Source organism: Anopheles marshallii, chromosome 2 (assembly GCF_943734725.1).
Source record: "Anopheles marshallii chromosome 2, idAnoMarsDA_429_01, whole genome shotgun sequence".
NCBI classification, from domain to species: Eukaryota; Metazoa; Arthropoda; class Insecta; order Diptera; family Culicidae; genus Anopheles; species Anopheles marshallii.
Window position 1 is genome coordinate 52,236,828 of NC_071326.1, and position 27,755 is coordinate 52,264,582.

General features: G+C 41.4%; 1 protein-coding gene across 1 annotated transcript in view; it reads right to left on the reverse strand.

Moving 5' to 3' along the window:
• LOC128718124 (uncharacterized) overlaps positions 1-27,755 on the reverse strand; it is a 99,623-nt gene that overhangs the window by 21,319 nt on the left and 50,549 nt on the right. The gene's annotated exons all lie outside the window — the stretch shown is intronic.

The following is a 27,755-nucleotide window of genomic DNA, read 5'->3' on the forward strand; positions in this document are numbered from 1 at the left end:
TATAGATTTGTGTGGTGTAAGTGAAGGTTAAAACCAATAAGCAACGATTATTCGCCACCTTTAAGATTTTTATTGAATTTTAAGGCCGTCCTTATTGAATAAAAAAAAAATAAAGATTTTTTTTATCGTTAGAACGAAAAAGCCTTATCGTATCTTATTATTTTATCACGTAGCTGGCTCGTCAGTCCTTGTTACGGGGGAACGGACCGTATGGGTTTTTGTCTCAGTTTTGTGTGGAACCAAATCCTTTATCTAATACACCACCGCACCGCTCTAATTTTTCTAATTGCTAAATTCTAAATTCTAAATTAATAATTCTAATTGCTTGTTGATTTTTAAGGGTTTACATATGGTTGCTAATTTTTGTTCCCTTCTAACTATAATTGACCGCTTAATGATTGCTTTCAAAAGCTAGCGCATCTACAAAGCGAAAATTCGCTCAACATCACATGATTTCATGTTGATTGAATGTTACCGGAAGTGGAAAAACATCATTAATGTGGAAAGACCCTCTCTATGGTCAATCAAAGCATTCTATAGCACAATTTCGTACCAACGTACTCTGAAACGAGCGGGCTACGCTTCCTGTTGCTGCAGACCATCGTTACCCGCCTGGCAAATACACGTTGGTGACAAGGAAGCATGATTCACACCGGGCAAAGAAATGTGATTCAACCGCGCCATAGCAGCACTGACAGGACGAGCTTCTTGTATCCTGTTGGTGCTATCATTTCGTTTTGCCGTCGTGTCATCGTTGGCCGAGCGACCGTACAAGAGTGACGGAAATAAAATGAAGACGATAATCACATTTTAAACGTCTCGCTCGGTTGGACCCAGATTGGAAGGTTTACTCCCGCGTCGTTCGCTCGTTTCGGGGCCAGCTCCTGCCACTTGTTCTCAATGCAAGAGCAACAATAAACGCCGGCGAAGCTTTCATTGAGTGCCGGGAAATAAAATCGCACGTCTTCTCAGTTTGTCAGCTGGAGTGAAAGATTTAAATTTATTGTATAATGTGCTTAAGGGGATTACTCACGCGACTGCAAGGGCGTCACCGTTGTTTCGGTGCAGTAAGGAAGAATAAATAACTGAAGCATGGACAACGATCACGACCAGCAAGTACCGCGTTTGAGAGTGGCACAAATAAAACGAGTCAAATTTCCTTCGATGACTTCCTGTTGTTAAAGTAGGCAGTTAGTTTTGTCTGGTGCTGGGTCAGCGCAAAGTTGATTTGATTTTGTTGCATGCCATCTAAATGGTCATTTGTGGATCAGTTTTTATTCATGCAATTTCGTCATCCAATAAAGTTATAATAGTGGAGTGTTATTTTTTATTTAATTAGTCAGTAATTAATCAAATTATATTTAAAACGTTAAACGTATATGCCAGCACAAAAAATGTATAACACATTTGGTATGCCTGAGGGAATAATCGTACAAAAATAGTTGATAGTATTACCTCCTATTAATTAATCCAGCAACCAATTTGCACATGCTATTAATTATGTAACAAAATAATCTACATAACTAACATCATCATGTTCATCAGTTTAATGGTATTTTTTTTTTAATAATAAACCTTAGTTCCATGTTTATAAAGCCATTTTACAATGATACTCATAGCAAAGCGTTTTTGTGTAGAAAGATTATTGTTCAGAAAAATAGTTGATCGAAAACGTTGATTATTTTAAGTACAACCCTTTTCTACCATTTGATCGATCCCTTTTTGTACGCCGCAAGATTAAATTCGCGGAAATACCAGTTCCCGTTCATGTGTACACAAGATGGCGTTTGAATTGCATCCGAACATGGGTTTTCCTTTCATCATGCTATCGGCTGTGCTTGGTCGAAAAACGGAGCGAATTAAAGTTTTCGATAACAGTACCATAAACGACCATCCAGCATCGCTGAGACGTCCCTACGTTAATTAAAACTTTTTCCATTCGGTGAAAAATTCATCCCCAGGCCAGTGGGGCATGCGATGCAACCGGTGTACGTTAGTAGTACGGAACAAACGATCACAAGTTCAGGTGAGTGTTTCGAGTTGCGCTAAAAATGGTACAACTTGAACCTTCGTAGCACGAACATCCGATGCATTGGGTGGTTTGCATGTTTGAAACTTTTTTTCTAACATACTCATCTCCCTTAAGGTTTGGTTGCAACGAATGGTGCAGTCCCACGTTCAGTTAATTTGTGGCAATTGTATAGCATCCTGGGTGCAAACGGTGCCCTGCTGTCGGTGGCAGCCGATTTTCGAGCGATGGTTGTAAAGATTGTTCCTATTGACAGCAGTTTATTGGTTGCTCAAACGACACATTCCACACACACACACACAGATAAACCCAGAAAAGGATTAGGTTCAAAAGCGGAAGAATGCCCCAAGTGACGGTATCTACGGTTGCCAACAATTTGTTTACTTTTACGAGCAGAACCCTGCAGCCCTTTGCCGGTGACCGTAGGTTGCTTTAGTAGATGCCATCACCACAACACTGTTGGAATAGAACTTTTCCGTTCATGTTCAGGTGTGCACCTACACGAACATTTCTTTTTTCGTTTGTTAAACTTTATTATCCATTTCTTATACATCTTCCCTTCCTATGGAATCTCAAAGAAGGGAAAACGGGTCTGGAAGCAATGCTACTGAATTTGGTAACACATTTTTCGCCACATCCCACCCAACCAGCTATTTATCGATGTGTACAGATATTGAACTTTTTGTCATTCCATCACTCGGTGTGCTTCCAAACGATCGAACCTTTCTTGCTAAAAGTTATCAAAGCTTTTCCGTGGTAGCATATGTTCGCAATGTAGATTTGCAATCGCAGAATCGCACAACGCTTTTGCCACAGCCTACAACCGCATCCCGTGCTATATCGTGTGTGTGTATGTGAGTGGGTTGACCAAGTAGATTTTTGCGTATTGAAATTATTGGCAACCAGCTCGCAAGGTGCTGTACTCCTGCATCATGCCTGTGTACGTATTGCATAGCTAGTTACAAACAAGTTACAAAAAAAGAATAACGCCACCAACCATAACCGATGTGGTTTTGTCCCTCTACTACACTGACGATACTTCCTAAGCGGAAGAAGGCATGTGGTGGAGGATGGGGATTTTTTCACCATGGCATCATGGCAGGTTGAGAGGAGGTCACAGAAATCTTGCCAGCCTGGCGCCGCAATTTTCCCCGGGCATGATTTATTGTGAGAATGCTTTGAGATATATTTTTAGCAAAGCACTTCCATTCGACTCCACGGTCACAGATTTTGTGAATGGTAGTAAGAACGGTGCAAGCTGCAGGTCCGTCACTGAATGTGACCACAGCGAGGGATCAAAATGAAAAGAACACTTAACATAAGGTACGAGTAAGCAGCGGTTATTTCACGTTACTGTGCAAAAGGTGAAGAATGTTTGCGGGTGTAGTGTGTGTATATGGGGAAAGTTTTTCAATTCCACTACGTATAATTTATTTTATTGGTTCGCCTTTGGAGGTTTGCTTGCACTGATATGCGGTAAGGATGGTAATGTTCGATGCATGCACAGGATAGGGCACCCGGCGGATGTCGAGTGGGACGCCGGCTGTAGAGAGCTTTATTCCAAAACTTTACCATTCGATTCACCTGCAAATGGCGACGCGCCCGAAGGCCGAAATTGAATGGTAACGGTTTTTATGCTTTTTCTGTCTGGGTTCACTAAAGCTGAGAGCAATGCAGCAATCTTCCCAAAGTTCGAAAAAAGCTGGAATAAAACTAAAACACAATGTGCGCAACGTTAAAGGAATGTGTTGATCGGTAGCATAAACGAATAACTTAATGAGATTGAATTTTCCAATAGATTGGCAATGCTATTCTGTTGTTGTTGTTGATTTTCTTATTCTTAAAAATTCTTGGACCAATGGACCATACGGCCTTTGGCCGTCATAATGGAAATAAATAAAAAAAATAAAAAATAAAAAAATTCTTGGGATTATAAATTGAACCATCCTTAAACGACCTCTCTTTACAATGAACAGTAAGTAAAGTCAGTAATGTCTGTAACGAATTGATGCAGCACCAAAAAAGCTTTAATACGAACCTAGAGCGAATTAAAGATTGTCACCAATTGAATGTTTTCTACCCGTGGGCCAATTAATTAGTGTGCTGCAAAAAACTGTTGCTGTTAAAACTTATTCATCCTCCGGAGATTGACTCATGCTTTCCATCGTTTCATCTTTGATGTTTGGCTCTCTGTCTATACGGGCCGATGGTATCCATCGAAGCGGAGCTGCGCTTGTAGCGAAATCCTTCCCATCTTCCCATTACCTGGACGATGAGCAACAAAATTGTCATGTTTCCGAGAAACCATACCTTTCATCGTTTTTCGCCTTCTTCCACCGTCACCATAACCCGTTTGTTATTGGTTGTGCTGGTGTAGTTGGATAGACCTCGTCCCAACTTCCAGCGGGATAACGACATGAGGCAAACCGGAAGGCACTGTCAGAAGGGTGCAGGTCATTTTACGGTGGTGAAATGATGGTAAATGAAATAAAATCAATTGAACAGTCTATCTGGCTCACAGCCACCACTATGCATTTGAAAGGCTTCTCCATAATGGAGAAAATTAATTGTTTGCTTTGTTATTATTACGCGTGACAACGAGTTCCACTTCTGGGATGATGTGACAGGGCCCAATAATTGACTGCTTTAAAAATTTAAAATACATTAACAACCCTGTTTTTGATTCCTGCAGATTGACTTGGCCTTATTGTCGGGGTATATGATGATTCGGTCGTTCTTAATGTTTAATTATAGGTATTGTATGTGCATGATAACATGTGGACCTACGTGGACAATGTCGACGTTTATTGATATTTTTAAGGAAATTTCATCAAGCGATCATTCAAATAAATAAATAAAATTGGCTTTATCAAAAGCACCAAAATGTTTGCATACCGATTGAAAGATGCGCATATTTATAGCTAAGGTGTCACCGACAGCATTAGTCTAGCCTTACGCAGGTTTCTGTGTATCATCCACAAACATGCAGAACTTTTTTATGAATTCTGCATTGTGTTTCCTTTGCACGGAATGTTACTTTATTGCTAATCCTTTACAGTCTCCCCTTTCATACCTCCGCAAACAACATTGTGCATTCGCTTTCTCTTTCTATTTATCTGTAACATATGGCAGTTCTCGTCTAGGCGATGGAAATAGCGTGATAAGACTAGCGGAATTCCGAAACCAAAACACATCATTCACCTCTGTTGTATCGCATACCGGAAGCTTTTCCACAGCCATGCGTTTAAGGGCAGCAGGCGCTACAACTCAGACGGGATGTGGAGCTAATCGGGGAAGGAATTTGCGCTCTTGGTCGGTTGTTTGGCGCCATATGAATTAGGACGGGTTGATGGGTGCGAAATAAATTTCATTTACAATAGAAAGCAGAAAAAAGCGCGCACAAACACATACACACACGGATAAAGGCGTGCTGCCGAGCCGGATGAATTATGACTGTTTGCGTTCATTCCGATCCGTGTGGTTGTGCTGCTATAACCACTGCTGTACCGTGTTCGGTGCAAAAACTGGAGAACGAAACATGAATAGACTTATCTACCAGTACCTGTCAAAAATGATGAACTAAGTGTACACAGTGAGTGATTTCGTTTAGCTGCGGGTGAGCTAGGGCGGCCGTAGTCTACCATAGGTTAAACTTGCCGCAAGTGAAGAAAGTTCTCTTGACGAATGAGTTTCGAATTGTATGCTAAAATGGGAATCTTTGAAATGATTTATGAACGGATAACTTCTTATTATGTATATTTCTATCTACTGTCCTTACAACGCTGATGACTAAGGATGTCTGTTTTCCAAAATATTTTAGGCCGAACTAGCAACAAAAAATTCTGCACATAGCTGTACTCGTTTAATTTTTGCGCAGGAATCGAAAGCACGTTTTCTCATTCGACGATTTTGAACCCATCTAAAATATATTTGCATGAAATTTGAGCTAATATAAGTGAATGTGGATTGTTTTTGTTCACGACTCGCCCGTTCGCGTTGTTTTCATGCTTTGGTAATGAAACTGGCACAAAAAGCTGTAGCTATCTGTTCCCTTTTTGTCTTGGTCTAATGCATACATTATTTATGTTGTTTTCTTGTCCCAACCTCTGCAGACCAAGAAAATGGTGTTTCCATACAACAACAACCAAAACACATTCTAGAATATCTCTAATGAAGATTTCCTTTCCCACAGGGAGCGATTGTGGTAGTTTTCCCATGGGTTGGATAAGCGTTGTGGCGTATTATTTTGAGAGGAGAGAGAATTTACCTTGTACTCGCGATGGATTGCTATACTGCTGGAAAGGTCTTAAAGTTGTCACGGCCTTCCATTTCTCTTCTAGTGAATTACGCGAGGTAAAAACCCTGCGCATTGTTATTTCGCGGAAAAACAGAAATAAACAAAATAAAGCAAAATAAAAATATAAATTTTACTACTACCAGTGATTCGTTTTTCGCTACCTGGGATGCCGTGTCAAAACGTTAAGTCAAAAAAAAATAGTTCGACTGATCCTTACCATTCCTTACAGTGTGCTGCCACAATAACAATAACGACGCTGCTAAGGTTCCCAAGATAAGCGCTTTTGGTGCAAGAAACAACTCTAAATATGCTCAAGATCAAACTGTTGACCCAAGAAAACACTCATACTTTACGCAGATAGCGAAGATCAGTCTCACGGTAAAAAAAAAACAAAAGGTTGTCAGAGGACGCTGGGATCAGCCTCGATTGCAGAAAGCTATTACCATGCTTAAAACGACAATTTTTTGGTACGACACGGAGCGCATATAGCGGCATTTCCTGTTCGTCCTACGATCCCAGAGAAACCGTTTGTCGGAAAACCTCTAGCGGATCGTCATCATGTGCCTTTTGCACTCCTTTGGGAGTTATCGTTCGCTGGTCGGAGGAGCCGGATTGTGGTGACCCTCGTGCGCCGGGCGGTATGCTTTCACTTCGGATAGCGAAGACAGACGGTTTGTTGTCAGTGTGTGTATGATGCTGAAAGTTGGCTGCATTGAAAACTCAATTTTCCAGTTGAACCAACCAAACCCGTCATCTGCTGTGCCTTCGGTAAACCAGACTAAGGAAGTCGGCTCCACTCGCATCCGGTGCTGTGTGTCCCGTAATGCACTCCTAACTTCGGCCCCTCCAAAAACGAACCAGCCGGTGGGTTTCCTTTTTTTCAGCTCATCGGTGTCTTTGAATTCTTCGTCTCGAAAACGCAATGTCTTCGTTCAGCGCGATTCTCCGCTCGGTTGGCTTTGCCACGATCAAGTCAAACGCTTTACACCTTCGGCGAAGGTATCAGGGCCCGAAAATGGCGCCCAACTATGCCCCGGGTTATGCTTTGCAAGTCTTTTAACCTTGCCACACATATACCTACCGGAAGCTATAAAAGGTAAAAGTGGATGGAGAAAGAGCAGCAGGAAAAGAGGCAAGCGAACCGTTCTAGTTTTTATTCGTTCTCAAAACTAACTCGAAAAGCGTCATGGAAGCTTTAACAGGAAACAAAAAAAGACTAAATCCCAAACGATCCGGTGAATAGCGGCAGGTTGACGATGGTGATGAAAACTAGAAAACTGTCAGTGGGAAAAATAGTTCATTATTTCTTTTCATCCGCGTCGTTCGTCGTTAGAGGGGGTTTGACGTGGGAAACACGTGAGAGGTACGCATCAACAACAAAAAAGCAGCTTCGAATAGTCTGAGAAACCATCCGTCACCGGAACGAAACCGGTGACGCGCTGATATATATTTATTTTTTTGTTTTATTTTATCCTGCCTGCGTAGGCATTCCACCAAAAAACTTTTTTCTTTCCTTTCTTGCCACCCGGAACGTTTTACCCGGTTTCATATTTCTCATTTTTCTCGTTAAATCCGGCTTGAAATCGACTTCCGGAATCTGTCTCCAGTCCGTGGCGTTGCCTGTGCTGTTCTCTTTTCATTCCTCAAGCTGCCGTTGATAGAGTATATGGCCAGCGAGAGGGTTTGGCATGAAATAGTTTAGCTTCCGGGTGTGCTTTCTATGCTTCGCTATGCTTATTGGTGGTGGCTCGGACGATGTCATGACTGTTTGCAGGCGCGCGCGAGTTGCTTGCCAGACAATGCCAGCACAATAATTTCCGTAAGGAAGGCTTGGCCGGGGTTTCGGCTCCGCGCAGTCGATTGTGGTGTATGTCGGTTACCTCAGGATGGCGCACGAGAGCCTAACGATTGTCGCTGATCGTGATCCAAACACACCCGCACACAGACACGGGAAGTAATTAGTGTTTTGCAGCGGAAATTCATTCTTTCTGCAAGAAGGTCTTTAGAATTTTTCTTAAACAATATTATAAAGCAGCATCACTTCATCCGGTAGGCGAGTCCTCGTTTTGGGGTGCAACTTTTTTGCAAACCCCCAGTTTCTCAGGGTTTCCGTTCGGAACGAACGGTTTTGGCTTGACTGATCTGAGCAAGGCAAGCATCCCGAAGAAGGCTTACCGCTGCTGGAGCAAAAATGTATGGAAAGGTTTGTTTTGAAAAACGGCTTCCTCGTGAAAGCCAGACAGAGCGATAAAATCCACTCATCCGTACCCTAATTAACCTTCGGGGCCTTCCATGTGAAGGACCGGATTGCTTTTACGATACGGACAACAACCTTTAATCCTTTGCTCTCGTCATACCCCTCCGCCATAGCATCGGTCGCCATTTTGTTTCCATTTTGCCGTTAGTCCTTGGCAACCGAATAGCTCCCACACTGAATCAACCAGGAGAGATGATGCGAGTTAGACTGGGGGTTTATTTTTAGGAATGAGATATTTGTTCGACTTGGGTGCTCGATTACTAGCAATTAGCATCCATTAGGAGAGTAGCCTCGGCGAAGAGAATAAAAACGGTTCTACCCGGGTGGCACATCTCCACCATCGGACCCTATCACCCCCCCCCCCCCCCCCCCCCCCTCCAACCTGCCCGGGCTGCTCCTCGACAACAAGTGCCCTCGGCCGCGCTGAAAATGACAACAAAGTCACAAAATGGTAAGTGAACCAAGGCAGGGATATCTTTTCTATCCCAATTCAACGTTACAATGCGCTATGGGTGGTGCGTTTCCATCCCATATCATCCGTGTACTGCACAACCGGTAGCCGGATTTTAGGACAAATTGAATGTAAAGTTTTGTGGCGCGAATCCAATTTTTCTCGCCTGCCGAAAGGGTGACGGGTGCGAAACGATGGTTTGCACGCGGAAAGACACTTAGCTCGCTTCCATTTTGTGCACCGTTAGTGTGTGTGTGTGTGTGTTTTTTTTTTTTGTTCATTGCTCTTTTCAGCTACTCAACATTCAATGTCTTGTGTCTTTCCTGTGCAGGGGATGAGTAACATGTGTAAAAGGGTCATGGCTCTTGAGCCAACTTTTCGGGCAAACTGGGACTTTCGGCAAGGATCGCGCACGGGAAAAGGGGTAATTAACTTAAACGGTTTCCATCCAGGGCGCTACTTTGGCACTGGCAAACGGTCATAGCGTCAATGCGTAATACAAGCCTCCAGGAAATAGGAACAGGCACAGCCACGAGGGCAAATTAATTTAATTTTCCCCCTGCCCGGGTGAGTGGTCCCGCAGAGCTTTACTTTACGACGGATTTTTGGGTAAAGAGGTGAAACGCTGAATTATCTGGCGCCAGATACGCCTGAAGGGTTGCAGCAGCACGGCACGACCGTGGAGCATTTTAGCGAATGGCCAAATGAAATCTTGTTTTGAAGAATGTTCGTCATCTAACGATCGATGCTACGTTTACGACTGAAAGTCGTAAGTAGCTAATGGATCTAATGAATGACGAAAAGATTAATGTTAACAATCGCCGCTCCATCCCACCAAGGCAACGAGAGCTTCAACATCTCGGAAAGAAAACACTGGAGCAAAAACATAGAAAGAAAAAACAAAAACAAACAGTACAAAACGGTTTTGCATGATTTTATATCGTATAATCTTTGTTTTGCTGTAGTAAATGGCCAATTTTCTCTTGACTAAAACGTCAAATCATGTATAGTCGTTAAAATTTACATCAGCCAAGTTGCCAACATCGGCAATCCAACAGCCTCAAGAGGTCTAGGCTTGCCATTTCTGTCGTTTTGTGACTTTAATTACTCGTAGCTGAAAAGTCAGTCCTGCGTACGGGGTATTAGTCTGGATGGAATTTTGGTCTGCTCCGTTCGTGTGAAGACCGGTGCCCCTACCATAATGCCACCGGGCCGCCCCCACTAACGTGGTTTAAGGAAGGATATAATTAGGGACACAATCATAATTACAATTACTATTATATGATTGTAAAAATGTTAAAAATATAAATAAACTTAACCTACTAACTTATTTAACTATATACTTTAACTATATATACAAAATATATTTCAAAAACTCATCACAATGAGCGGTGGGGATGCTCAACACTCATTAAAACGTACTGATGGGTTCAAATTAACCAAATGGACAGAAATGCACGTAATCTGTCGCTCTTTCATCACAGTTTCATCACAGTGCCGGTAGTTTGTAGTATATCCACAGCACGGTACCACGCAGCAATTCCGAGGAAAAAAATCTACCAATCAATGGAAAAGACCCGAAGCATCGTAATGGGTTTGTGATCACTCAGCAGGTGTGTGGGTTTATAATTTAGATCACAACTAAATTAGAATTAGATTTATAGCCCGCGAATCGCACGATAATGTACACTGGATAGTCCAGTTACGTGCCAGTATTTAGCGAACGACACCGAATGTAGATGGAAATAAATTAAGCCACCGGTGAGCGTATGACTCTTCCGACGGTATCGAACGAATGCTCCGACGATGTCGCATTGAACATCGATGACCGAGCGAGATATTACAGCGAATGTCCTTCTGCAGATGTCCCACTGCACGGTGCCTCTGCGAAGCTTTAGGGAAAATTCCAACGGATAGATGTTGTCCGATGTGCAGCAGCAGCAGCAGCACTTCGATCCAGTCCAATCTCGATTGCTACCGTTGATAGCGTCCATGCCAATATTAAAATGAATGGAAAACCATTTTCCCAGTTTAATTACAGTATATTTACCAGCAAACAATGTGATAATTTGAAAATTATACCGTTGCAGGCGACACAGGTACCGCTGGGATGTGGGCGGTGTCACATTGAGATACGTGCAAGCCAAGCGGAATGTGAGCGGAAACACCGAAGGCGACTGGAACAGTATCAGGATCGGTATATGCCGGCACGACATTCGATGGTGAATACAGGTTCGTGCTAGTTCAAGTTTGAATGTAGTTCCTGCAAACTGGGCGATACTGAGAAAGTGCAAACAACAAGACAAGCTCTTGACATTTCTCATATTTTAACGGAATTGACGCTTGTATACAGCAACGCTGTAGTACCATACACGAAGCACAATGCAGACAGCCACAGGTTAGTCTTACTGGTCTGCATGTTTGTCGGGAAAAGACAACGATCCATGGTTATGCAACAAGACATTTCAATCCGCAAATTGTTCTCGTGCCGGTTCACCAACCGTGCTACACACGTGTAGTCCGGATTTACCGGATATTTCCAACGAACCCGGGCCGGGTCCGGGATGCTACCCTCAGAGAGATGCTATCTCGAGCTGTGCAACGACATTGCAGTTTTCCTGTCAAATGGTTGCGTTGGATGTAGATTGTGCTGCTCTGAATCAGTGTTTCATACACAACTGCTTTTCGGCACAGTTCCAGGCAAGCCAGCATTATACGCTTAAGGTAGAAAAGAAGCTGGACTGCAAGTTTGTCTAGTTAGTAACTGATCATGGCAAATAAAAATGTAACAATTTACCGATGAGAGTGTGGTTTTCAATGCAATCTAATTAGTACTAGACTCCTTTACTAAAATTACGTGATATCAGCTTCTCCAACAAAGCAAATTAAACCATTTTAAGGAAGCAATGGTTTGAATACGTACTGAAAGAGTAAGAAAAACTTGTATGCAATTCTTGTTTGTTAAAAAATCAACTCTTTCGTTAATTGTACACCAAATGAGGACGATTTTAGCTAACAGGCTAACAACAGGAAACAACATTCAATGATAATAAGTACAGATAGAAACACACTCATACACAACAAAATTAATAAATAAGCGAATAATAAATACAAAAACTAATATAAATAATATTAAAAAATGGAGTGGAGCACCCAAAGGGAAACAAAGCACAAAGATGAACCACCGACCACAACCCGACATAAGCTCGACCCAGATCCACACAGGATGAAATCCATGTTGTGAGGTCCAGTAGATCGGTGGATAAACTAACCGGATATTATTTACAAACAACAACACCAAAAAAGGATATATAGCTGACAATCTCCCCCACACGCGATAGGATGCCTCGGATTATACATTTGAACCGGGAGAATAAAGGAGGTTTAGAACTATAACCCTTGAAATAAAGAATCAGAAGACTTTGATAATTTAAATTAAAAAAAGGATAAAAAAGCCATCTAAACGATTATAAGAACCATCCATATAAGCGAAAGTTACTGCTCTACCCTTTCGGCTCGTGATGTTTTCTACCGTTCGAACTGCACTCGGCTCACCTTCGCACAAAACCAGCCAATTTTAAGCATGACAATTGAATTAAACTGCTAGTCGTTGTATGTTTGTGACCGCTGTCATACGATTCCTATCCACCAAAGAAGCTGAACATTGTTCTAGAGCGGTTGCAAGCTTCTTGCCGACAAGCAAACCAAAGGCCAAAGGTCCATCCTTGAGGAAATAAGAAACGCGGAGAGGTTTATCTGGTATGTACCACGAGCCACGTGGTAAGACATGAGACGGCTCCTGCGTCATTTATTTTAGCATTTCCAGTGCTGGAATGAGAAGGAACGACTACCCTAGGAATTGAATCACAGCCACCGAGAAGAACACTGCGGCACACAGCCGCTACCGCAAGAAAGTGTATTTGTTATTCAAAACACATAAAGTCAACATTGATTACATTGCCATGCTTTCGGTTCGCTCAGCGAGCTCGAAGGCTTCAGCGGGTTCCCGAACTTCAAGGGTGCACATAACCACACAAACATGTCAAAACACACACAAATACACACCTGGTCCTGCATAGGGATCACTGCATCGGGGGATGGGTAATAGGGCTCGTGACCGCTCCACCCATAACCAGCAAGCGACCGGATGCGGAAATAGCGTATGGAAGCTGTGGTGGTTTTTGCAATGCTTATTGTAACCCATTTCTCATTCACGGAAGAGCGCAAAAACGGCTTCCTAGGCTTCGGTAACCGGAGGGGATCGTTTGTGTGATGGCCACCGTTAGCTAACACGACCGAACCGCAGCAAACGCTTGCCACCGTTCGCTTGGACCCCCAAAAGAAGAGGAGCCCGTGCCGAATGGAGAATTACTAAAAATTACGTTTATCGCAATCATAAATCTTTGGATTACGAATTTAAACGTAATTTTCTATTTCTAACACCATGCCGCCAAAGGAGAGAATGGGAAGAACCATCTTGGTTAGGGGTTTGCGCTCTTGCAGACGGCATCAGTTTATTTTCGTGTTTTCCTGCTGAAACCGATGCGATAACGAACCGGTGTGCTTCCCAAGCGGTAGCATCTGTATCCTTGTGTCGGTTTAGGTTAGCTTTCGCAAGCGTCTGTTGCACAATCTCCTGCACAAGGATTCCGACCACCACTATGTGTGTTTTGGCTGTACATACGCACGTATTGCTCCCAATTCTGTGTGTATTTTTTCCACAGGGCAATGCCCACCCCAAGATAGGATCCTTTAAATGTGGGTGCTTTTGCGTGAGAGGGCGCATTCCATTCTCGTTAGGGCTTTCAGCCGGCTGAACCGACCGCCAGTGGCATTGTTTTATTTTTTGGTGTCCGCATCCAGGGCAGGAAAAGTGAGCCGATTTAGTGTTCTTGGGGAAATGAAATGTATTTCTTCACCTTCACCAAAGCAAACAATCCATGGTCTCATAATGTTGCTGTGGGATGGTTGCTCTCAGACCGTCGTCGGTAGCGATCACAAATGGAGTGCGTTTTCAAGGCACATTTCTTGCGGTGCGAGATCGGATCAGGGCAGGATTATTCAAATCATTCATCGTCGATGAAGTTTATTTACCGGAATGATTGGTGCGGATTTTCGAGCGAATGGTAGTACGGCGTTGAGTTTCTCTACACGAGTCAGCCCGTTTTGCGGCTGCGGTCTCGAGGTGGTCCATGAAAATTGAGACTAAAGCTGAAAAGCACCCAACGCCTGAGCCTGTATACTGATTCCGTGGGTGAAGAGTCATGATGATCCCACTTTACATGTGCTCCACACCGGGGGAAAGGACCACAAAGAAAGGTGCTTTAGTTAAAATGCGCTGGAGCCGAACAAATTGAAGCAGGCGATCCAGTAGTGGCAAGGTTTCGGTTAGTGCTATCTTCGAGTGCTGAGATATTCCGATGGGAGATTTGGTCTATTCTAACGCTTGATCCACTCGATATCTTACCACTCTATTTTATCGTTCTCGTCTATACCGTTCTATCGGTTGCATTGTACCATTCACTGCTTCTTATACAATTGTACCACTAGTGTTCGATTGCAATCCCTGGTCGGCCGAAGAAGTATGATATTTACGATATTTACTACGAAACATTTCAAGTTCAACTTGTAATATGGTACACATAATTTGATAGGATTACACTTGTGGTTCCGGAAATACTCAGTAAATCAAATTAATACCGTCAGTTTTTGCGATATTTTTGTCTGTCTCTATGTATCCGTCAAATATATAATTAATTTTCGTTTTTTCGTTTGATACATTTTGATATACTCTACTCATATAAAGGTATAAACAGATGTTGTCGAATAGTATTCAAAGTAATGTTAGGAAAGTATTTTGTTTTCGCGATCCCATTTTCGTATTGTGTAAATTAAATTCATTCTTTTACGTATGTTAATACTTGTACTAGATCCACAGTGTTTTCCCATATTTTTTTTGAAAAATATGAAAATTATTCCATATTTTCATGTCATTCCTATTTGGTACGTCATTCCTAGCATCGCTGAAAATTCTTCTAACATTTCGGAGCAAATTTCCATCGCAAAGTCATCAAACCATCGTCTTGGAAGGTTTTGGGCCTTCTATCACAAACAGTGTTCTTTGCGTTGAAATTACCAATCGACGCCTTTTTAGCTAAGAACAATCTCCCTAAACATGTAACATTCCTTGATGTGATTCGGCTGTCTTTTTGTTGCAATGTTGTCTTTCATTGGAACAACTCCCAGGATCAAGTAACCTAAAGCACAATTTTACCAAATGAAAAATATGTTCAAACTTCATTGTGACATGTCACAGCATGTATATGGTAATTTTGAAAACGCCAAAATCGTGTCCCATTTTCTGGCGGCTCTTTGATTGATTTCAAACGAACGGATCTAATATTGTAAGCATCAGTTGTCGATCAGCTCAAAGCAAATATTGTAGATTTTGTATTACAAAGTTGCTAACAAAAAGAATTATGAAAAGGAAAAGAATTGCTATCTAATAGACTTACAGATAACTACTAACAATAAAAACTTATTTTTACGTTTTTTAGCTTACTTTTAGCATGTATAATAGTGCTGAATTTGATTTTTTTTATAAAGTGAATATTATTGTAAAATGTTTGAAAAATGTAATTAAAACATGCATCACCATAACTACTATTGTATTATACACCCCATTCGTTTCATCGTCTTTGTTTCAAAGCATGTTAATAGATAATTATCAGCCTTTTTGTGCCATTGTATTCACACGAGGATACTTTTTCAGTATAAAATTCATAGTGCTCGGTGAGGCATGTTAATTTACCAAACCGAAAAAGAACAAGGAAATAGTTATGAGGCGATTAAATGGTAAACCTTTGCCCCGTTTCGTTCATAAAGCCTTTGTTATTCTGTTAAAATGAGCAAACAAAAATGGCAAAGAGTTGTCAAAGGGACAGCATAGAAAGCACCCAATTACCATCAATTGTAATGCAAATGACTCACAACGACATACACTCTTTGAGCCTTTTGTTTACGTTTGGTCGCCGTTATTGTTTTACACCGTTCAGCTTAATCGCTTTCACTGTAATGGAACAGTCCCAAGGGAGAGCGTTTTCACGCCTCATATAGTGGCATTTTTATTGGAATTCTCCCAGGAATACCGATGGTTTATTCACGCTTTTGTGCACTGAAAACTTTAATCGCCGGGGGAAAAAGATAAACTTGTAAAATAATACATCTAGTGTGCTTCATTATCATTCAGGCTTGTGAAATGAATAAAAAAAACATTTTCATATCCAATGCTAATTTGCTACCTTTGTACCATCACGTGGAGCTATTTTAAAACATATACCTAAGATCATTCTGAACAGATCATTTCTGAACAAATTGTTTTCATGCATTAATTCTTAAAGTACTGCTTTTAAGTTGTAGATTGCCAAAAGATGGCTCTCTCGAAGACAGTTCAAATGTTAAATTAAGTAGCGCTTTTGTTGTTACTATTTCGCATGATTTAGTATATTAATATATCATTCGACAACTCTAAGAATGACACGTACTATCGATGACTAAGTAATAAACTTTTGTAAGAAGTTCATGAATTTCTGTTCAGTTGAGAAATCGCCAACATTTTGTTTGGCCATGAGGATAAAATTATTAGTGGCGTTTAAACAATGGTTTAAAGTCTGATAGCATACATCCGACTAGAGAATTATTAAAGCTTCAGTGGAGCATAATATCGGGCTTCCTACAGAAAGGATGTTCTGTGCGGCATACAAAGCGTATATCCTGCTGGTAATCTTTCTATCCATAACGCAACAATCGGTAAAACTACCCGACAATCAAGCGCTTAAAAACTGAGCAAATCGAAGAAATTCCGTCAATTCATTGACGACATAGCAAATATCTTCATAAGTTTATCGACCTCAAGCCAGCGAATGCGAAATGACCGTGGTTTATGAATTTTCATATAAATTTCCACCCAAGCCTCCTCTGTAAAGAAAGATTATGACAACAAAAAATCCGCCACCTCCAGCACGATGTAACCGTTTCTCGAAGGTGGGCCACGCAACTGAGTAGTTGTTTTTGCTTTTTCTTTCACTAACACCCTCTCACTCAGGCCGTCTTTTTCATGTGTTTGTGCCTTGGTTACTGTTGATGATAGTACTGCTGCTTCGCGTCACCATGCGACAATTTAAGCCGCAAACGAAGGCTGGAGAACCGTTGGCCAGAGGATAGTCGAAATCGCGTTTCGGATTGCTGCTCCCTTGACTTCATATATTATTCATAAGCGAAATTTAAATAAAGAAACCATTCCAAGATCCGTTCTTACCCGAAATGGGACAACGGTGACAGTGCCAGGATTCTGGATACCAACAGCATTCGCAAGCTGAACGTTTAGGGGTTTATAAGAGGATATCTTAAGTGATGGCGGAAAGCGGTCGTTTTTTGCGGAACAAAAACCCTTCGCTGCGATGTGAGGTTGTAAGGGTTCGAAGCAAACACGGCGCAATACAGAAAAGAATAAAAAAAAGAGACAGAACATAACTGGAAGCAAGCAGCTTGTCGAACGTCATAATGGCTGCACTAAATGCGAATAATATTTGATATAATCTTTTACGATTATCCGTCCTCTATAAATATGTTTATGGCTTTATAACAAGCGAATCGAGACGCTTTTTACTTCTTAATAACATGCTGATGACGAATACATGTTTTGAGACCAACACATTAGAGGCAAAAGGAGCTCTCATTTAATTGAACAATTTCCAATTGATTTGTTGCCTAACGAAAGCTTAAGCCTTGTTGAATTTTAAATTAGAATGCTTGCATCAAATTTATAGCTTCTTCTTCTTCTTCTTTATCGGAACAACAAGCTCAAGATGTACAGGCCTGCCATTCCTGGCTTTCTATGACGTTATTTAACCCTTAGCGGAGATAGGGAAGATTGATCCGGATGGGATTTTGGGTCGGTCCTGTCGTGTGAAGACCAGCCCCGCTACACAATAACCCAATACCCCGGAAAAATTTGAAACTGGTTATGGTTATTCCAAAGCCCGCGTGGAAAAGAATCAGATACGGAAGCTTGGTGTAGTGTGGAAACCTAATAGACAAACAAGCGACGATCAAAGAAACCCAATAATAATAAAGTAGGTTTCATGTTTAATTAATTATCGTTTTCATTTTTAATCACAATTTCAATTCGGTTTGGTTTGAATGCCGCGAAAATCGTCGCTAATTTTGCGAAAAAAAGGTACCATCGTCATTTTATGGTTGAATTGAACGGTTTTCGACGGTCATATCGTGAGAGTATGAGGATTGTGTTTTCAATTTGTTTCATGTTTTTCTTGCTCTTTGTTTTACTTTTGCTTACTGCAACATACCGTACTACCGCTAGCCCATTTTCACCTTGGTGTGGGAAAACAACGATATAACAGATCGCTACTGAGAATTGTGCAAACTCATTTCAGATATCATTTAAATGCGAAACAACACAAGCAGTCACACACGAGTCCGTCATGAAGCGGTTGAATAAATCGATGGAGAAAGTAATAAAGTTGATTTATGTGAAAAATCATAATTGTAATTGAAATGAACACTCAATTCTGTTCTGTATGTAACCGTTGAAGATTAATTTATGGGCAATTTTCCATAAGGGAATATTGCAGTTTATTACAATTCCTCGCTTTTTCGCTGCTGTGACATTTTTCCCCTTTGTCGTATACACACAACAGCGAACAAAGGTTCTTAATAGACCTCAAGAGATGTTAGGATTAAAATGTTGATTTATAGAACTGAACGTGATGGCAACAAAAGTGAGGCAAAAAGAGTACACCTTTTAAATGTTTGAAAAATACCCACGGCAATAAAACATTTTTATTTTAAAGCTGTTAATAATTTGTCTGTCTATGCAATGCTGTGATAAATGATGTTCCAAAGTATTGTCAACTGTATTCTATTACAATTTTACACAACCTTTCGTTCTGCCATTTGTTTGATACTAAACCAAACTGTGCATCGAACAACGTTTAAGGTAGGTTATCACAAGACCAAGGACACAAGCATGACAAGCATCATCGGGTCAAATTGTAGTAGAAAGAGGAAACTCCAACTTGAAACAGAAAACGTGAGCGCTGCTTGTGAGCCTGCCCTGCTTCAGAAATCCACATCGGAACGTAAACCAACCGCACAGCACACACCAAGACACTATAGCAGTTGAGAAAGAAAACTATCATATGAAAAGTAATCTCTTGGGTGAAAGTCTCGCCGGAAACGAGCACTTCAGTAGCCGATCCGAAGGATGCATCACGACCGAACACGCTCAAATAACGAAGTATGTGTGTAATGAAAAATCTTCTATGAAACAGTGCCACTTTGCAGCCACCGATAGCAGGTTCTTCTTATGTAAAAGTTGTCTGCCACACACATAAGCTTTGAGCAAGAACAGAACGTTCTCTGGGGCAAAATGGTTACACTTTCGAGTGTCATAAAATGGGGTAAATTGATTTTTCGACACAAACCAACCAACTAAACGCCCTCAACCAAAACCGACGAAAACTGTCGATGTGGGAACATATTATGTACTCACAGATACTTTGCAGCATAACCTCAGCACACCTTCCCGTACCATGCAGTGGTTGGTTAAAGTTGCATCTTTCCCTGACGCCAGAAAACAAAGCTAATGATTTTTGCTGTTTGAGTTTGGAACGTTTAAAGCGGTTGAAAAAAACTTGAACAGCTCTTGCGGAGTAGAGAAACTATTTCGTGCATCCTTGAAAGCATTTTCTCTATGGAGAACGGCGTAATTAAAATGAGCACATCGAATGACACTTAAGTGTGGAAATGTTCCAACGTTTATGAATGTATTCCCTTTGTATTCATTCCACACATAATTGAGTCAATTGAGCTAACATACAAATATTACCCAATTCATTATTATGCACTTATATAATTCAGCAATTATAACACGGAGTAGCGTTTGTAGCGTAATGATAAGTTTTTACAAATGCCAAAGTATTGACTTATTTATTTTAGCATGCTGCCTTTTCGCTGTATTGTAAACCCCTATTTAGGCTGACAATGTTTTCAAGGCCTTTTCTACCTTTATGTTCTATATCGCGGATATGAAATCCCTGAGCTCGGAATCTTTGAGCATGATGCACAAAATAGCGGAACGACTTCTATTTTCTGCTCGATTTTAAAATTAAATTTCAGTTCCGTTATCTTGTCTCCATTTTAGTAAATTCACTTCAATTCACTTCACTCAATTATCTAATCTATGCAGCTCTTGCATACATTTAGATATTTAAATAAGTAGTGTCGATGATTTTTAGAAGCATTAGGGGGGCTGTTGTTTAGGGTAAAAATCGAGTAAGTGAGTGTTGTCATAAGGAAATTAATTTGCTTGTTGCACTTCTTCTTGGTAACGCCATCGTTAGCTATCTCGGTATGTGGCACCCATCGGTTCACTCCTCTGAAAAGGGCCACTAGGTATACATATTCTACTTGCGCAGGCAGCCACAAAATTGAGGTCCACAAAATCAAGGTGTGTATTTGAAAATTGTCGTTTCATACAACAACTTTCCTCCAAATCTTTCTTTGCTCAATTTTCTAAACAATGAGGAAACAGTTGACAACCTCCTAGTCCTATAGCCAACGCCATGTGTACTCGTATTGTAACTGAACTGACTTTGAATTTTGTATCAAGTTTAGCATTTAGTTCAACAACAGCAGCAAACAATTGTAACTACTATTAATAATTAATGAAGTAAAAAAATATTCCTGCTATAATAACGATTTAAAAAAGTCCATCGATTTTATTTTCCAACATTCCCATGCTTAAGGAGTTAATGAAGTCACTAAGGTACAGAGAATTCGAAACGCTAATGTAGCATTGCAAACAAATTCTGAAAACCATTGAAGGAATTTGTAAAATATTGAAAAATTGTATCTCATTATTAATAATGATTGTAAAGCCAGGAATAACATTCCATCTGATCGGACGCCGTCACTATATAGCGCATAATGGTTGTACTCTACTATAACTCAAAGAGCGAATAATTATCTCACTCAGAAATCCTTAAATTGGCATATAGTACTTGTATTTGGATACTTCTTCCTTGCGTAACAACCTTTCATGCCTGCAATTTCTGGCTTGGTCAATTTTAGCTGGATAGTCGATTTTTGCTACAGGGGATTGATCCAGATGGAATTTTGGACTGATTCTGTCGGTGGACTCGGTGCAGCCCATGATAAAGGATATTTTTGATTTTTTTTCTTAATTCTTGGGAACCTACAGCATTGAACGCTTTCAGGCGTAGGGTGATTGACTGTAATAAGCACAACTTAATTGAAATTAGTCTAAATAATAAACACCAGAACGTAAAAAAGTAAGTTCAAACATCAAATTATAATTATCAGATTTTCCTGTCTCAGAGAAAATTTCAGATTTAGTTACGCTAAGATTCAGATTTATTTAGGACACCTATTTAGGTCATGCCTTCCGTAGCTGGATAAATCGACTTTGGGTAGATCAAGTCAGTATATTTAGTTTATGCTACGGGAGGATGGTTCAGATGGGAATTCGTTCCGACCCAAGCGTGTGAAATCCAGCACCGTTTCCACTGTGCCAAACAATCCCCTCTTATCATTTATACAACTAGTTATCTAGTTGGAAACAATGATTGATCCTCCTATTGATTTGACATATCACCTATCGCTTATCGATTAAAGAAAATTGGAGATTTTGGCAATTGGCAAACATTGGAATTGGCAAAAAAAAAAACTCGACTCGAGCATTAGTTGTCCAAACTACAAATAAAACGAATCTATTACAAAGCTACAGTTATTCAATTCATCAATAAAATTACTGCAACGTACGTACAGTATGGCAGGAAGGCCAGAGCACTGTTGTCGTTTTCGTTATCGTTACCACAAAAGTATCGTTGGGTAATATCCTACATACCCTCCCGCCCTCCTACCTTTATCTCAACGATCCCGACCGCACAGTTTGTGGCTTTCGCTTTTACATTGCGGACGTGGTGTACTCGCTATTCGTTTGGTCGCGGTCATTCGCGGTTGATTGTATAATTGTATCCCGAACGCAGCCCCCAATCACAAACCGTCGAGTGCACATTCGATGGATGGGTTTTCCACGGTCGGCGATTCTCCTCCAATTGGCTGACCTCCACCACCTCCTCAAAAAAGCTCATTTACTATGCAAGTGGCGCGTGTGCATTACCCCGGGGCTTTTGCGGAATGTCGTATGCACAGCTCGCACCAACAACTCCCGATCCCACGTGGATACGGTTCCGTCTTTTGCTATCAATGAACTGGTTCACTGCAATCGCATTCAAAGTTTGCAAAGTTCTATTTGACTTTATCCATACCCTTGTTAATCATCTGCTTTTCCCCTTCTTTCACGTGTTTAATTTTTATGTTACTCATCTGTCGGCACTTACCGTTTCGTTGTGACCGGAGAAAGTTTTGGCCCGGCTGCACATAAAAAGCTGCATTGGTGGGAGGGTTTGGGAATGGTACAACCGACAATGGTGCACATAACGGTGGTCTTTGCGTTTTATTTCCGGATAAAGTTTTTGCGTGATCGTCTCCCCTACCCTGACAACGCGCGAAGGAACGCTATTGCAGCCGAGATGGAGGAAATGGAAAATTAAATTTTTCACCAACCAACTTTGTTTCCCCTGTAGCATGGGTGGAGGGCTGATCTACAAACGATCAAAGGATCTACGTGAAACTTGTGGTAAGGTTTGGCTGTTCTGCAAATTTGGTCACCACCCAGTTGTGTTCAACAGGTCCCAAGATACGATGAGTACAATCCGGTGTGTATACTGGGCGGTTAGATAAAAATTTGTAGTGCTTAGGCAAGCAACACAACAGCTGTCAGCTGTCAGCTGGATTAGCAAGAGAAAGAGAGAGAGAGACAATGAGAAAGAGAAAGAGAGAGAGAGAGAGAGAGAGAGAGAGAGAGAAAGAGGCTTCCGGTTTGTACGATCCTTTTCGAAACGCCTACCAGATACATCGTATCGTTTCGTTTGCCCATTTGTGGTAACAAATTTTTATTGCTCACTGCATTGACAAGTAGGGTGACCTAGCTGGATACAACCCTTTCTTCCTTTAATAGCTATGGTCGCCTAGTGAATGTCGACGAAGACGACAACGGGCCCAAACGAGATGGGCGCATTTCGAAGCATGCCTGTGTGCCGACGGTCAGGCGCTTTGATTTATGGCATTTTCCTGATTAGGATTTTTTATGTCACACCTGCGGCATTCCGATGCGGTCGTTGGATGGTGGCGTTGCATTCGGCCATAACGTTCGGCGTTGACGCCTTCGACCACCATTAGGACACGCGTGAGTGTGCAATATTTATGATGCTCGTTTTACACAATCGATGTCATAAAACGAGCGGTCACTAACAAAACATGTCAAAGTGTGGACACTACCTTGCAATTACTTAAAGCCTTACTCCAAATTATTTAGTACGCTTAAAAGAAATTCTACGCATGCAAGGAATAATTTGACGCTCCGTGTCTTTTGCTACCTTCAATACGTAACAAAGCACTGATCAAATACACATTTGCGAAGCAACAAAGACAACTAAAATCGATGCTTCGAATAACCTTGATCTATCTGATGTCAGATTCAAAAGTGTATGACCAATTTGTTGCATCTTTCCCATTTCTTGAATGCCGTGTCGTCTTGTGCAGCGTGTCATGCTTTTGTCGTTTATTGGCAGCCCATTAACGTACCGGAGGAACATGCGATGTGCAAAGGCAAACAACGAAAAAAAAAATGTCTGTCGATTGAATTAGTCTCACAATCTTCGTGCCATTGGACACGTTCCATCACTTGTCCCACATTTCGGTCTGCTTTCGATCCGAACATACTCGTACTCATCGCAAGGAATACATTTCGCTTCATCCATGCCCCGCTTATTCTTCATTCACCATGTCTGGGACACTGCAATGCCATCAAGGCGATTGCTTCGTAATTAAGCGCCATCCCCGAGTACTGCAAGGAACACAAGCGCATGTCACCTTATTTATATGCACCGTGCAAATGCTTTCGCTTCGGTTTAGGTTTTGTTTGTGCAAATGATACATAATGTATGAAAAAGGTAATGTTTTTCTATTATTAAATTTGATACTCGCTAGCGAATGTGTCGTTTTTTCATGGTATTGTGCTTCTGCATGGAAATGTGTTGTTTTATTGTTGTTCAGATTAGCCAACCATGCTTTTTCAAATAACCAGAACCCTATGACTAAATCATGTATGAGTTACATCGTGAGTCATTATTCAAATATTGGGAGAATACGAAACGAGAACGACAATTACGTTGGGTTCAATAAATGAGCACTTTAAAGCACAACATACCGAAGCTCTTCAAAAGCTGGTCGGCCGATGACCAAACACAGCTTAATGCCTCAATTACTTATGTTAAAGTATCTCGAGCATAGCGACTTATGGAAAATCGTCTGGAAAGTCTTTAACTCTTCACTCAAGGCTTTTTGGTAAATTAGACAATGATATAGTAGCTTTAGTAAAGCAGTTTAAGAAATCATCCAATAACTCGTAATACTAGTCACAGTAAAAATATTTGAATAACCCGTTAATATAGAAATGTAAATATTATAAACAAGCATTAAAGAAGTGTTCCACAGATTAAAAATCTGTTTGCTGTCATTCGTATTCTGTTTATGTTCCATATGCATATCATATGAAATGTCCTTCAAAGTTTGACTAACAATTTGCACCCGACTGATCTTGACACTCCAAATAAATAAAAATAAACTTTTCAAATAAACCCATCTTGGACACCAAACTCATATGACCTTAATTGGGTTCGAGCCCAATAGGAAATCGATCGGCTACGAGACAATGAGCACAAGAGGAAAATCAGGTAAGTAGGTCAAAAAATAGCCAGAAAGCAAAGGAAGTTACATACATAAAAAGGAACATGGTGTATTTTAATACTTATTTCCATAGCTTCCACCACACGGTCTCGTAACAAAAAGGAAGTTGTGGGCGAAGGCGAAGAACTGCCTCGCTGACTGTTAGCTGCAAACTACATTCCAGTCTCAAATTTTATTTATTTATTTATTTTTTTTTTGCTCTCTACTACATCGGAACTTTGCCAAAACGGAACACTCTACGTAGAGAAATAGTGTATCGATTCGCATGCATCGTATTCTTCTGAATGTAACTGTACGAACGCAGAGTAGAGCTTTGATCAATATTTGGAATACATACAAATGCATCGATTGCATTCTCGATAGCCCGACACTTTCCTAATAAATGGAAAGAAAATGTACGCATGTGTGATGCATTAACTCCAGCACGTAGGAGAACACTTTTGCCTAATGCAAAAATGCCCTACACCGAGCGGATGAGTGCACAGCGAGAAAAGTTACCAGTTGGCTAGAACCACCATAAAGAGTGGCAGTCATCGGGGCATCGGCATGGCGGACAAGTTTGCTATGTTGAAATAATGGCAATTTTACCTATGCTTACGGTTCCGCGCGTAATGTTTCTACTCGCATGGTACCGTAGCATATGAGAAGAAGGGTCGCTGCGAGACGTTTGCTACTGCATTTATCCGTGTACCCATGTTTCATTCGTTTGCCGTTTGTGTGGCCTTTTTATGGTGCTGATCAAGATGTATTTTTCTATTGCTGCCGATAGGCTTTCCCTTCCGTGCTTACGTTACGAGACACGGGATTTGCCAATGCGGACAGCGGGTATCGAAAGAGAACCGGAACAGGCAAAGGCTAGATAATACATACGCATATCGTAAATGTCGCACAAGCAGTCGTAGAAGTTTGTCTGGAATGTGTTGCAGTACATCCAGCATGCACGTTCATCATGCCGGTATCCAAGCCGGAAGACCGTGCGCCAGATAAACCGAGACTCTTTATAAGCATGCCACCGCTTAGGATGGTGGCCAACCTTAAAGTGACACGTACCGTACAAGACAGACAACATCCGGTATGGCGAGACCTGGCGAGACCAGCCATCCAGCCATCGCCAACGCCACCAACGATTCGCTGCGAACGAATGGCGGAAAGAGATTGGAAAAGATAAAAGACGACATTTGACTGCTCCGGTTGGCCACCAAGACAAGAAAGACGAAACTTTAGCATTTTGCTTCGTAAAACCCCTTGCAGACTTGCCGTCAAAAATGCCAGCGGAAGCAGTTGTCGTTTGCCAGCCCTCCCGTAGCGCTCGATTGCCTATAATTTGCCAGCACCAAGCAGATATGCACATGCACGGGCACCAGTAGCTTGTCAGCTCTCGCCGTTACCACCCATATAGCGAAATGTCTGCACTCGAACAGATCCTTGAACGGGAGAGCGGGCCAACGAAACTCCCATGTTGTCGCATATATTCATTATTATATTATGCACTTCCACTTCCCATAAACAACAGCACTCACGTACTTGTGCATTCAACCGAAACCAAAGTCAGCAAACCCGGACCCCACGGAAGCACGAGTGGGAAAGTACTATCATTGCACGGGTCCTTCAAGATGCCGGCCAGACGCGTGGGGGCTAGCCAAACGGTGAACGGTTGTTGTTATGTTGACCTCCTATGGTTCGAAGCCTGCCAACACCATGGTTTATTGGATATTGAGTGGGCTTCCGCAGTTCAGGCGAGGGGTCGGATTTTCTCCACCCATTCCCATCGTAAAAGCATCCGAAACGGGTAGTTTGGTTGCTCCTTATGCACTTGCTATCATTATATGAGCTCGTAGTCACCCACCAACCAAACGACCCAATTCGGTCAAACGATGCAGCGATCTACCGTGTCCCGCTGGAATATGGTTTTTAATGAGCAAAACGGTTTCGAGAAAAACATGCCCAATGCCAGGAGTTGGCGGAGATTGGATCGTCAATTTGTTTTCCTTCTGGCCCTCCAGGACTGGCTGACGGTACAGGAAATCCTGCAGTTCTATGTTTGCTTTTTTGAGTTTACTTTATTCTCTAGTCCAATGCACCAACGCGATGATCGGTTGGTAGTTTGAGTAAATTTTGGACCAAGTTTTTTGCCCTATTTTGTGCAGCAATCCTGAACGTTTCATTGCACTCGGATGGTTGGCCTGGACGAAAATGTGCAAAGTGATGCACGTATGAGTGTTTTTTGTGTTTTGTTTTATGTGTGGTTTCAGGTTCGTTTTTCATTCACCCACAATGTTTTCAGCTATAAACCTCAACGTGGGAAAAAATTCGTTATCGTTGTTGTTTTTTTTCTCAGAACGTAGATTCGGAACAAGCGGTTTAATTAGAAAAAAGGGGGCCTTGGAAAATAATAGATTGGCGAGAAATGAATCAAAATGACGAGAATCATGTTTAACATCCTGTGCTTTGTGCTACTCAAGATTTAGCAAGATTGCTCGTAGCTTTTAATGAAATTGGATTATATCATACATGAAAATCATACCACACAATACTAAATCAAACGTAACACTTTAGTCAATGTGAGTGGCCATTACTACAATTATGCAATCATATACATAGCATGCATACTGGCATTATAAACCGTAACATTACGAATGCGTCGTCCAATGTATCAAAAGGCGCTAATAAAGGTCAAGTTCAGCTGCTCTTGCTGCTCTCTTCTAGCAGTCTGATGCAGAATGCACTAAAAAAGTGGAACCACTTTCGCTGTCCCGATTGGTCTTACCGGGGTCGGCACGCGCTTCATCGACAGCCACTACTTCCC